Source organism: Petaurus breviceps, unplaced genomic scaffold (assembly GCF_028583685.1).
Source record: "Petaurus breviceps papuanus isolate PSGF00001 unplaced genomic scaffold, PetGlider_PUasm1.0 90731, whole genome shotgun sequence".
In the NCBI taxonomy this organism is placed as follows: Eukaryota; Metazoa; Chordata; class Mammalia; order Diprotodontia; family Petauridae; genus Petaurus; species Petaurus breviceps.
This window is the reverse complement of record NW_027187325.1, coordinates 2,113,206-2,126,144: the sequence shown is the minus strand read 5'-3', so window position 1 is coordinate 2,126,144 and position 12,939 is coordinate 2,113,206. Positions and strand designations below refer to the sequence as shown.

The 12,939-nt window shown below is 37.8% G+C and overlaps 1 pseudogene; it reads right to left on the bottom strand.

Moving 5' to 3' along the window:
• Nucleotides 1-427: 427 nt before the first annotated feature.
• Nucleotides 428-3,602, bottom strand: LOC138145276 (tudor domain-containing protein 3 pseudogene; annotated as a pseudogene).
• Nucleotides 3,603-12,939: the final 9,337 nt, after the last annotated feature.

Here is a 12,939-nt window from a genome sequence, read left to right as displayed (position 1 = left end):
TAAAATATGTCTCATTTTTCATAACCACTTCATTACTTATTGTTCATGTTTCCCTTTCATACATCTGATCAAAGTTTAGTATGTGGTTTTCCCTTTTTCCTTGCTTTTAATTATTGAGCTCTATGGGTTTCTTGACAAAGGGGGCTCCTTTTATCTCCAAGTTAGCTGCCTTTGCCTGGTCCATTTTGCATAGAGCTATCTCTTTAAAAAAAAAAAAAGCGCAGTTTTTCTGGTGAGGAGTTGGATATCCAATATTCTTAATTCTGTCATTTTCAGCATAAGGTCTATCACACTTCATTCTCTCATCCACCCATGTTTCATGCCACAGAAGAGCTCCTACGTAACACATCATTTTCTAAAATGTGTGTTGAATTTTGAGTGCCCCTTTGAAAAGAAGGAGGTTTGTTTTTTGTTTTTTGTTTTTTTCTTAGTGCCCGGTATCATTTTGAGGAAGATGTCTTGGTTGATTACAATTCTTTATTACATTTTTTTCATTATTCAATACTTTGTGTTATCCCTGATTAAGTGAATGAGACTGTGATTTGGATTCTTCCATGTTCAAAGTTCCCATTTTCAATTTTAAGAAACCAAATAATGTGTTGGATGCAGATGGCCCGGAATTTCCTAACTCTTCTTCATCTTCACATCTCCCTTGTCCCTCTCTTTGCTTCTCATAGGTGAACCCAAAACAGGTTTGTACTTATGGCTGTTGCAAAGAATATTTAATTCTGCTTTTAAGTTGTTTTTGTTATTCATTAGGGCCTGTCAGGATGTTTCTTTACTGAAGTCCATTTTGTGTTACATGCTTCAAAGCCATCTCATCAACAAACTCTTGATGGACAACTTCATCTTTTCCTTCAGTTTTTGTTATTTTTTCTTTCTAGAAATCTTTCCTTTTTTGATTCCCTCTAGTACTCATGCTGAGATTATTTCTAGCATTACTGTTACCTCCTTCAAATATCTTAATCTTCCTGCTCTTTGGAATTTCTGCAATAGCAGCTATTCTCTGCTTTTTCAAATTCATCATTATCACCTGGAGGTTTTCAATGCTGTTCTCCAATCATGTTCTCTGTTATCCACTTGGACATGAGGCACATACTTGTTATGGTAATGGGAAATTAATATCTTCCCTGCCCCTAGGCCTTTTGATAGGCTTAAGTGCACCTGGAGCTTGTGGCAGGAGGCTAGGTCTTTTTGATTGGGCAGTGGGTCAACATTCTCTGAGCCAGGAGAAGGATATATAAACGCTGATGTGAGGCTTTGCTTTGGGTTTCACGTTGAGAAGTGTTGTGTGGTTTGACCAGACGAGATATTTTGGGTAGCTGTTGAGCCCCCCCAGCTTTGAAAACCCAGATGTTGGTGCTTCCCTCTCTACTAACTGACTAGGTATGGATGTAATGGTCAGACAGTTAGAGGCCTGTCTGCTATTTATTTGTGGTCTGCTTGTAAGCTCTGTACTCTCTGAAGTTCTAGGTGCTGATCTTTTTCCCCTGAACTAGGTAAATGGCATATGTTTGATTAAAGCAAGATTGTTAAACCATTTTGAGTCACTTTCCTTTAGAAAGCAGATCTAAGAACCTGAGTTGGCAGCCACCACTGGTTTGTCAGTGTGCTTGCTGCTACAACACTTCTTTCTAAAAGGTACAAAAGAAGACAGTTCACTGTCTATTCCAGTACTGTTTCTATTGTGTTTTGACAAACTTCTCTGTTACTTCCATTTTTCCATACACATAAGGTGTACTACCTCACCTCCAAGGACTACAGTGTTTGAGTCATTCAAAAGCAGGAATTCATTTTTTATATCAATAATGCCCGAGAGCTTAACTTTGATTCCAGGTGGTGTGTTCAGGCTAATTTTTGACATATAATTAAATTCTACCTACTGTGCAACTTATATGGCCATCAGTCACCTGCAAGTACAGCATCTTTGGTGCAACTTGACATTCTTCATTATCCTTTGGGGCAGCAATATTGAGGTTTTTTTGAATCTATAAAAACCGTGGGTCTTCTAGCTTTTTCTGCTTTTCTGCCATTAATGTCATTGGAAAGGAATTTCTTGAAAACAGTTCTCAAATCTGCACTAAGGGCATACAGGGTTATATCATTTATATTAACTTTGTCAGGAGAACATTTACAAACTTCAATTCCTTCATCAAAAAAATACCAACCTGTCTTGGATAGCACCACAATCAGATCTCAATCCTGGCAGCTGTCCAGATGTGGGTGGGTGGTGAAATAGGGCAGAGTGTGAGGAGGGGGAGGGAAGAGGAGGCCTCACACTGGAGATATAAAAGTGAATATGACAATTTAAAAAAATAAAATATGTATAAAGATTATAAGATAAATAATAGTATAGTGTATTTAATCCTTATTTGGAGAAAATGTACTCTGTAAACTGATATAAAATGCGGCCAGACAACTAAATAATATAAATGATGCCTTTCCCTATAATGGCATTGCTCAATATTGCACAAAAAGGAATGGATTAGATAAATGATGATTGTTTTTGACCAAGTCCTCTTAGTATTCATGTTAGAGTCTATAGAGTCAAAAAAATCTCTGATGGACCTGGAGTCAGGAGGACATGAGTTCAAATATGACCTCAGACACTTAACACACTTACTTGCTGTGTAACCATGGGGAAGCCACTTTAGCCCAATTACCTTGCCTTCCCCCCTCCAAAACAAAAAATATCTGACATATACTGTCAGTGTGACCTTATTGAAGTCCCATAAAATGTAAGTGACCCTACACAATTCATTGCAGAACAGTCCCTGATCTTCATAGACAGAGGTTATTTTTCACAGAAAGTTCCATCATAGGTCTGAACCACCCCTCCAAAAAAGGTGTATGAGGTTGATGTCAGTTTCAGTGGAATAATTTTTTCATCAGAAATTGCCAAGTAGTTATTACTAAATTGGCATTGGTAAAGAACAGCTCTCGTTCACACTTCAAGTGTTTGAGAGATAGCAAGCTAAAACCAGGGAATGGGCAAACCTACTTTGTTCTTGGAAATGAATGAATCGATCAACACATATTTATTTAATGACTGCTATGTGCAAAGTACCGCTGCAACTTTTGACTAATATTAGAATTCAACAGCTAACAATGACACATTAGCTAGTACTTGGACCTTGACATGTACACATAAATGTTTCATTTATTTTGTGTTTGTCATGGAGGAAAAGGGGATAGAATTCTACATTAACAATATTCTGCTGTTGGATAAGAAACAGATTTTGAAGCCCAAGATAAGCACACAATTAAAAAGAGCTGCACAATTTTCTATCCATAATTTGAGAAAATACTGACAGAAATGTGACTGACCAATTAAATATTATAAATGATTAATTGCACTATAATCTTATTTTTCATTGTGGGAAGAGGGAAAGACTAGAGAAATGGCATGTTCTTAACCATGACCTCTTAATATCTCAAATTGATTTCCCTCCCTTCAAGCAGCATCTACTTGAAAAGTGACGATAGCTGTTTTTTTGGCCACTGCAAATGAATTCAATATCCATCCTCTCTATAATGACTCATTATGATGCAAGACTAAATAGTCACCTAATTTTTTTTTAATAATTGTAATTACTGATCATCGTATAAAGTTGTCATAGCCATTTAAACTTCTTTTCAAGGTTTCAGTGTTACAATAAAATTTTTTGTCATCCTGTATAATGCCATGGACAGAGTACTAATATTTCAGGTCACCTACTCTATCCCAACTGACTGATGGGCAAAATGCTAAGACCTCTTCAAGTTCTTTCATTAAGTAACCTTCATAATCTCCAAGGTCAGTAACCCTAGCATTCCCCAAGCAGAGAGAAAGTCTTTGTGTCTAGCCCTAGCCCCTCAGACTAAAATTTCATTCATTTTGCTTCATTCAGATTTAAAATCAGATATAGTCTCAAATGTAATTTCTTCACAGAACTGACCAATTAGAGAACAGAAGCTGCATAATGATGGGTTTTCTGATGTTATCCCCTCTTATACCAGTCCCCCGGAGGAGTAAAATGGGATTTCTTTGGTTTAAAGCCTAGATGCATAGAAGTCAACTTTCCTATCTATAAAAAGTAAACAAGTGATCAGAAACTCTACAAGTGGAAGATTTTTGTTAAAGAGTTTAACACAGTTGTTTATTGGAGAAACAAGAATTGTTCTCGTCCTCCTTCCCTTCTACCTGCAAAACCTCATGATACAGAATAGGTTTGGGTGTGAAGTGGGTACAAAGGTACCACTCCCATGATTCATACAAACAACATGACTTGTAAAATAGAGGAAATAACTAGTAATATCAAAAGGGTATGGGAAATTTATTTTCCCTACTCCATTTCAAAAATTCTACCATTAGATAACCATGATCTTAGCTTACAATTTTGATTTATTTTAAATTACAAGTATCCATAAAAGGACTCAATAACTTGTTCTCACTTATTTATACCTTAATATAAAGAGTCTGAGAGACAGTTTAGATGGAAAACTAAGGGGAGAGACCCTGATTATTTCATGGAGAGAACTGTGTAGGGAAGGCAAGGGGATTCTCAAAATAGAGAGGTGGATAACTTAAAATACAAATTGATCAATTTTCCAATTTTGTTTATAGTGGATCTAGGTAGGATAGATCAAATGGAGCTTAGTAACAGGGCACTGGAATTTTAGAGGTGCTAAGAACACTTCATAGTTTTGTTTTGTTTTGTTTTTTAGTGTCAGAGAAACAGTTAATTTTAGCACTTAGCAAAAATGACTTTAAAATAAAAAGTTACCAAATGGGTCCTTTCTTGTTTTACTTCTCCCTTACCACATCATAAGTACACTATCCCAAAGCCCAACTCCATCCTATTTCTCCATACTCAACTTAACAATGCTTTGAGGTCTCCGCTGCCTTCCAGACTCCTATGCCCTGTAATGTAATGCCAAGCAAAGGCAACTTCCCAAGGTTCAGAATACCACCATGGGTGCTCTCCATTTTATTAAGTGACAAATTGAGAATAGAGAAGATCAAAATATGACATCATTCAAAATACAGCATTTACTAAGTGTAATTCAATAATCTCCAAGTACTACCCCACCCCAGGACCTTACATTCATTCAATCAATTACAAAGTCCCTATTCTAAATACTACTCCACCCCTAGGCTGTACCTTCATTTAGTCCATTGCAAAGCCCCTCTTCTCAAATGGAGATTAGTTTCCAATCATAAGTAAATTACATTCAGTTGTTTAATCACAGAGCACAAAAAGGTCAAAAGTTCCCCACCCCTGGATCACAATTGAATCTACCCCAGAGTTACAACAAGTTTAAGCACAGCACTCAATACCCAAATGGAGGTCTTTTCTTCACCTTGACACCAGGCAAGTTCTCAGCAATCTTTTTTCCTGGGGAGACAAAGCTTAGCAAGGCCACAAGATACATTGCCAGTCTCTTCATTAATTCATCCTCAGTCTGCATAACAGTCTTAGGACCCCTGAAAACATTAGCAAAACCCTCTCCCAGGATTTCTGTAAACATACAACAAGAAAGTCCTTCTTCAGGGCTTCTGAACCAACAGAAAGGTTCCCAGACCCCTGCAACAATAGCACTGTCCTTCACCAGTGGACAGTATTCACTCTCTGTCTGCAGGACAGTCTCAGGAGCTCTTAGCCAACAGCCAGGTTCCAGAACTTCTTCAACAACAGGATTGTCTTTCACCAGTGGACAAATCTGGCAAAACAACATTAAAACAGACAGTCAAAGTACCAGCAAAACAGCCAAGTCTCCTCAGTCCTTGGCAGCTCTGGGGGCAGGTCTCAAAAGTCCAGGGCGATTCAAAGTGGCCCTCAGCAATCCTCTCAGTCTCTCTCTGCCTCCATGAGGGTGCTGCTTCCAAAATGTTCTTCTGCCTCTCTCTTGTATCTCTCCAAATCTACATCACCAGCTCCTCCCAGTTCAGGACTTTCTTTTCTTTTTTTTTTTTTTTTAAAGCAATTGGGGTTAAGTAACTTGCTCAAGGTTACAAGGCCAGTTATTTCTGGGTGTGGTGCTGAGTATCGGAGCCTGGATTTGATCCAGGTCATCCCAACACTGGAAACAGTGCTCTTACTTGCTGAGCCACCTGGCCACCCCTAAGCAATTGGGGTTAAGTAACTTGCTCAAGGTTACACGGCCAGGTGTTTCTGGGTGGGTGCTAAGTGTCTGAGCCCAGGATTCGATCTCCAGGTCTTCTCAACACTGGAGCGGGTGCTCTTACTCGCTGTACTACCTGGCCGCCCCTCAGGACTTTCTTTTCACTCAACAAGTCCATTCCACAGGTGGGATTAACAAGCTCTGAGTTTTAACACAATCAAACCAAAAATCAAGCCAATATAGCGGAATCTTTAAATGCCATTACTATTACACTCCCTTCTACCCAGAATTTCATGCTTAATAGAATTTGATAATTATTAATCAATTGAAATTGATAATATCCTCAGAAACATCCTTGAGAGGTAGAATGATATTTCTATTTGACTCCCTCTATCACTCCCAGAGCAGAGAACCAGTTTTTATGGCAAAGGTTCTAAGCTCAATCACTCATTGTGAGCAGACAGGGGACAGGGGACCTTTCTTCCTCTCTTAGACAAAGAAACTCTTTTTCTTTAGGGTAGGGGGAGATGAAATTATATTGTTATAGCACATAACCCTATATTATTGAATGCAAAATAATACCAGGAAAAACAAAAAAACATTCCTGACATTCTTCTTTATCATTTTACCCAGCTACTTAGCAACCAATTTTGAAATTCTCAACTGATCACAGCTAAAGGCTTGCTGGGAGATAAAAATACTAGTGTATCTACCAGCTATACTTCTTCCTAGTTCAAGTGTTATCACCCCTGCATTAGTTTCATGACAAAGTTACTATAACTCAAGAAGTTCAAGAGTGAGAGAGATAAAGGAAAAGATAGAATTAGTTCTCAGTCTGTGGCTTGCAAGAACTTACCTTTTCAGCTATCACTTTTACTTGTGCTGTGATGGAATCAACACCACAGGTGATTAATGACTCCTGGGAGCCAATTTCCATTTTAGAAAGAGCATTGAATATGGAAGTTGGAAGAGAGGAGTTTGAATCTCAATTCTACTTTCTAGACTCTCAGATTCAAAAGGGGTTTTAGGGGCCTTCCAATACAATCCACCCCTAAAATCTATGCTTTCTATCTTTATGATAAGTGCGCTTTATAACCTCCATGATATTTAGTTCCCTCATTTTAAAATGAAATGCTTGAATTAAATGATCTTTAATTTTCCTTCTAACTACACCCTATGTAACACACTCTGGAGCTACCTTCTTGATTCCCATTCTAACTGGCAGGCTACGTTCCCAGGCAGCAGCTACTACTTTCCCTAAGGATTTAAGAGGTTGCTCTGAAGGATATGTAAGGTGTGGGAACAGGGAGAATGGTTTTTATACTGTAATTGCTCACACACACCCACTATTGGGGTTCCCATAATGAATATCAGTGATATGAATTAGACAATTAACTGATATCAATTAGCTTTTTGAAAGGTACTTTTTAAATATATATTTTTGAATATTTTAATAATATATATATATAAATAAAAATATATATTGAATATTGAAATTTGAATTTTGAAATATACTTTTTAAAGTAGTATATTAAGAACAATGAAATGAAACTTGAAAATTTATTGTTACATATTTTGAATCCTCTCTGATGTTCTGCTATGCACATAATATGCTTTTTTTCTCTTTTTTTGTATTTAAGTTCCAATATTTAAGTTTATGATACATTTTTGCTTCTTTTTTCTATTCTGTATTTATGTTCTGGTGTTTGAGTCTAAAATAAAATTTAAAAAAATATCATACCCTACTTTTTTCATCTGTAGAAGCTCTAGCCCATCCCTTTTGATCATTTTAATTCCTTTCTCTAACTCTTTCCCAGCTTAATGTCTCTTTTTTTTCTTTTTAAGGCATGACAGAACTATATTCACTACCACAGGTAAAGATACCCATGGTCTCATATAATGGCAAAATAAAGCCTCTTTTGTTTCCATTACAAAAAACAAAAACAAAAACGAAAACAAAAGAAAATTAAAAAAAAAAAAAACATTGGTACAAAGTATCCACCCCCCAAAGCCTATGATATAGTTTCTCAATATTAAATACAGTATCCAGGGGAAAGTAGGCTCAAACTTAAAGGGTAAAGGAGTAAATTCACAGCTCCAAATTTTTAGCTAGAATTCTTAAGATGTTCCATTTACAGGGTGGCCAGATAGCACAGCGAGTAAGAGCACCGGCTCCAGGGTAGCGATGACCTGGGAATCGAATCTGGGCTCAGCTACTTAGCACCACACCCAGAAATAACTGGCCTTGTAACCTTGAGCAAGTTACTTAACCCCGATTGCTCATTAAAAAAAAAAAGATGTTCCATTTAGGTATGATATACATTTTCTCCTGGCCTTCTCATAATGTGTTGGAGCTGCTTTTATTCAGTGCCTCTAGTTCATTTTTTTTTGCTGCCAGTGACAAAGCTGCTGTAATTACTGTTCTAGGTATGAAAAATTCTAATCCTAAAACCCTATAAAGTTCAAAAAATCATTCTCTAGTCTGAGATAAGGGGATAAAGTAACACCCCTAATTTCAATAACATATTCTACTCCCTCAAAGATTTCTTCCCTCATCTAGCTGAAACATCTTTAATTGATTGATTTAACATGACATCTAGGAATACTTTTAATTAATTCAACTGAGATTTTCCCCCCACCTGGTTAAAGTAACATGAAAAAACATCCTCTCAGTTATTTTAAATGAGGTTGGATGATTTGATTGACTGACTCAATCAACCTCCTACAAATTACACCTAAAACTTTTTTTTATATTAAAAACAAATTTTATTTTTTCCTAACAACAATTTTACTACCAAAGTGAGTCAATGATATCAAATGACTACTGTCATTTTCATTAAGAAAAATCTACTTTTTGAAAGAGCTGTCCACAGGTGATTTCAGAGTATATAGCAGTACCTTATCTGGAAACAACTTACCAAACCAGAAGGCACAGGTTTCCTTTTTCTGGCTGTAGTTATCTTGGAGAGCTGGAAGACTTTGCCCAAGATCTGTGCAGTGAAATCCTTGATGTTCTGGCAGCAAGTGTTAATTTGGACTGCAATAAGGCCAAATCTATCTTGGCAAATGACTGAAGTTTGAAGACTTTGGACATGTCCTCTTCAGGGAGAGAAGGTTCTCAGTTCTGCTTCTCTAGATTCTTCTGCTGACGGCATTGATGATATTGATACTTCTATTGTTGCTGCTTACTGATGTTTCACATATAAGTGTTATATTTAACAATATCCTGAATAATTTCAACCACTCTGTCAATCAACAATTGCAGCCTCTTCTCCAGATGATTATTGCTGGCTAGACTGACCAATTTATGTTCACAGGCCACAGCTGATTTCTTTTCTAGTTCCCACAGTAGTATATTGATCAGATGTGAATTTTTAATAATAATTGGCATTTCTTCAAGCATGCTCAAAGGCAGTTTTACTTTTCTTTTTTTAATTTATTTATTTTTAGTTTTCAACATTCATTTCCACAAGATTTTGAGCTACAATTTTTTCTCTTCCCATCTTTCCCCTACCCCACCCCAAAATATTAAGCCTACTGAATACCCCTTCCCCTAATCTGTTTTCTTTATATCCTCTCCCTTCACCCCCCCCCCAAATTTCTAGTAGGGCAAGATGGATTTCTATACCCTAGTATCTGTATATCTTATTTCCCAGTTGCATGTAAAAAAAAACCAACAAATTTTTTAACATTTCTTTTTAAAACTTTGAGTTCCAGATTTTTTCCTTTCTTTACTCCTCATCCACCCCACTGGGAAGATAGGCAATTCAATATAGATTGTACATGTGGAGTTACCCACATCATTTCCATAGTAGTTATATTGTGAAAGACTAACTATATTTCACTCCATCCTATCCCACCCCCCCCACACACTTAATCTATTTTATTCTTTTACCCTATACCTTTTCAAAAATGTTTGCTTCTAATTCCCCTCTTCCCAATCTGCCCTCCCTTCTATCCTCCCCCCTCTTATCCCTATTTTCCTGTAGGGTAAGATATTCTATTGAGTGTGTATGTTTTCCCCTCCTTAAGCCAAATTCAATGAGAATCAGGTTATCCCAGTATCTTTCACCTTCCTGATCTTCCCCTCCATTGCAACAGTTTTCTCTTGCCTCTTTTATATGAGATAATTTACCCTAATCTATAGCTCCCTTTCTTCTTCTCCCAATAAATTCCTCTCTCACTTCTTAATTTTATTTTTTAGATATCATTACTTCATATTTAACTCATCCTGTGCCCTCTGTCTATGTATACATGTGTTACGACCCTCATGGTCAGGGGCAGCCAGGCCTTACCCTCTCTGGTACTTCCGCTGCGCAGTCAGGATGCAGACCAGCTGTATTCTCCAAGAATGGAGTCATGAGCCAGGAGAGTCAAAGAGTAGCAAGACTTTATTAGGCAGCTTCTTTTAGCAATCACATCCTAACTCCCAACTTCTGTTTGAGCTTACCCACTTTTATCCCTTTTTTGCCCCCCCTTACACCTCCCTTCCCCCCCCCCCATCCTGAGGCAGAAGTTCCCATGGCACCAAGTCTGAACAAAGCCCAAGGACACAAGTCAGGAGGTAAAGGAGATCTCCTCCTGGAAAAGAGCTTTTCCCACTGAATATCTGAGTCTCCTCCACAGTGTTGGTATAGCAAGGTCAGCATGTACTTATCACTGCAAAGTCAGCATATTCTGGGTCTCATGCCTCCAGGGGAACTGCATGTACACCCCCTAACATACATGAACATACATATGTCCACACTCACATACATATATATATATATTTGTATATATATATATATATATATACATACATACATCCTCCTATACATACATATATATTCCCTACAAATATCTTCATACTGAGAAAAGTCTTATGAGTTACAATTATTCTTTTTCCATGTATAAATATAAATAGTTCTATCTTAATAATTTCCTTATGATTTCTTTTTCCTGTTTATCATCTCATGCTTCTCTTGCTTCTTGTATTTGAAAGTCAGATTTTCTGTTCAGTTCTGTTTTAAATTTTCATCAAGAATGCTTGAAAGTCCTCTATTTTACTGAATGACCATATTTTGCCCTGAAACATTATACTCAGTTTTGCTGGGTAGGTGATTCTTGGGTTTTAGTCCTAGCTCCTTTGACTTCCAGAATATCATATTCCAAGCCCTTTGATCCCTTAATGTAGACGCTGATAGGTCTTGTGTTATCCTGATTGTGTTTACACAATATTTTTTCTTCCTGGCTGCTTGTGGTATTTTCTCCCATCCTGGGAACTCTGGAATTTGGTTATAATATTCCTAGGGGTTTTCTTTTTGGGATCTTTTTCAAGAGGTGATCAGTGAATTTTTTCAATTTCTATTTTGCCCCTTGGTTTTAGAATACCAGGGCAATTTTCCTTGAGAACTTCTTGAAAGATGGTATCTAGGCTATTTTTCTGATCATGGCTTTCAGGTAGTCCAATCATTTTTAAATTATCTCTCCTGGATCCATTTTCCAGGTCAGTGGTTTTTCCAATGAGATCACATTGCCTTCTATTTTTTCAATTATTTGGATCTGTTTTCTAGTAAATTGATTTCTCATAAAGTCATTAGCTTCCAGTCGCTCCAATATAATTTTCAAGGAGTTATTCTCTTCAGTGACTTTTTGAAATTCCTTTTCCATCTGGGAAATTTGGCTTTTTAAAGCATTGGTTTTTTGGGCCTCTTTTGCCATTTCAATTAGTCTATTTTTTTTCTTGCTTTATTTGGAGGTCAATTGGGGTTAAATGACTTGCCCAAGGTAACATGGCTAGTTTTTTTGTGTTAAGTATCTGAGGCCAAATTTGAATTCAGGTCCTCCTGATTCCAGGGCCTATGCTCTATTCACTGCATCACCTAGTCACCCTGAGTTAGTCTATGTTTTAAAGTGTTATTTTCTCCAGTGTATTTTTGGGTCTCCTTTAGCATGCTATTGACTCACTTTTCATGATTTTCTTGCATCCTTCTCATTTCTCTTCCCAATTTTTCCTCCACTTCTCTTACTTGATTTTCAAAATCCTTCTTGAGCTTCTCCATGACCTGCAACCACTTCATATTTTTCTCGATGGCTTTTGATGCAGGGGTTCTGACTGATGTCTTCCTCCCGCTTTATTCCTTGATCCTTTTTGTCCCCAAAAAAGGATTCTATGCTCTGTTTGTGCTTCTGTTACTTGCCCATATTGACAGCCAATTACTTACTTTTGAGCTCTTTCCCATAGTATAAGTCTACTTCCAGAATGGAGAGAGCTATGTCCTAAATCACTTGGGTTTTTGCAGCTGCCAGAGCTATTAGATGGGAGCTGTCTCTACAGCCCCCACACACTCTGGCTCACTGGTCACACACTCCAGGACCACCACCCAAGGCCTTGATCTGGATCCAAGCAGGTCAAAGCAATAACCCTTAGCCTCTGAATGGCCTCTTGGTCCCCCTACAATCTGCAGGCCAGGAGTTCCTGAAACTTCCACATGGCAGCAGTTGCAGCCACCACACCTGCTCCCCCTTCTTGATCTTGGGGTAGCAGCTGGAACACACTCTTCTATCCTCCCCTGGACCAACAAAGTTCCATACTGACCTTTTACTTTGTCTTTGGCATTTATGGATTGAGAAGTCTGGAAACCACCACAGCTGCTGGTGATTTACTCTTGTAAAGTCTGCTCTAAATGCTGCTCACCACTGCAGTGCTGGGGCTAAAACTGCAGCTCAGATAGGACTGCCCTTGGCTCCCATCATGCTGCTATGGCCCCTTCCTGCCAGCCTGTCAGGCTTCCTTCAGCAGGAGATTTGTTTCTCTCTGTCACTTTGTGGGTTCTGTAGCTAGTTTGTTTATAG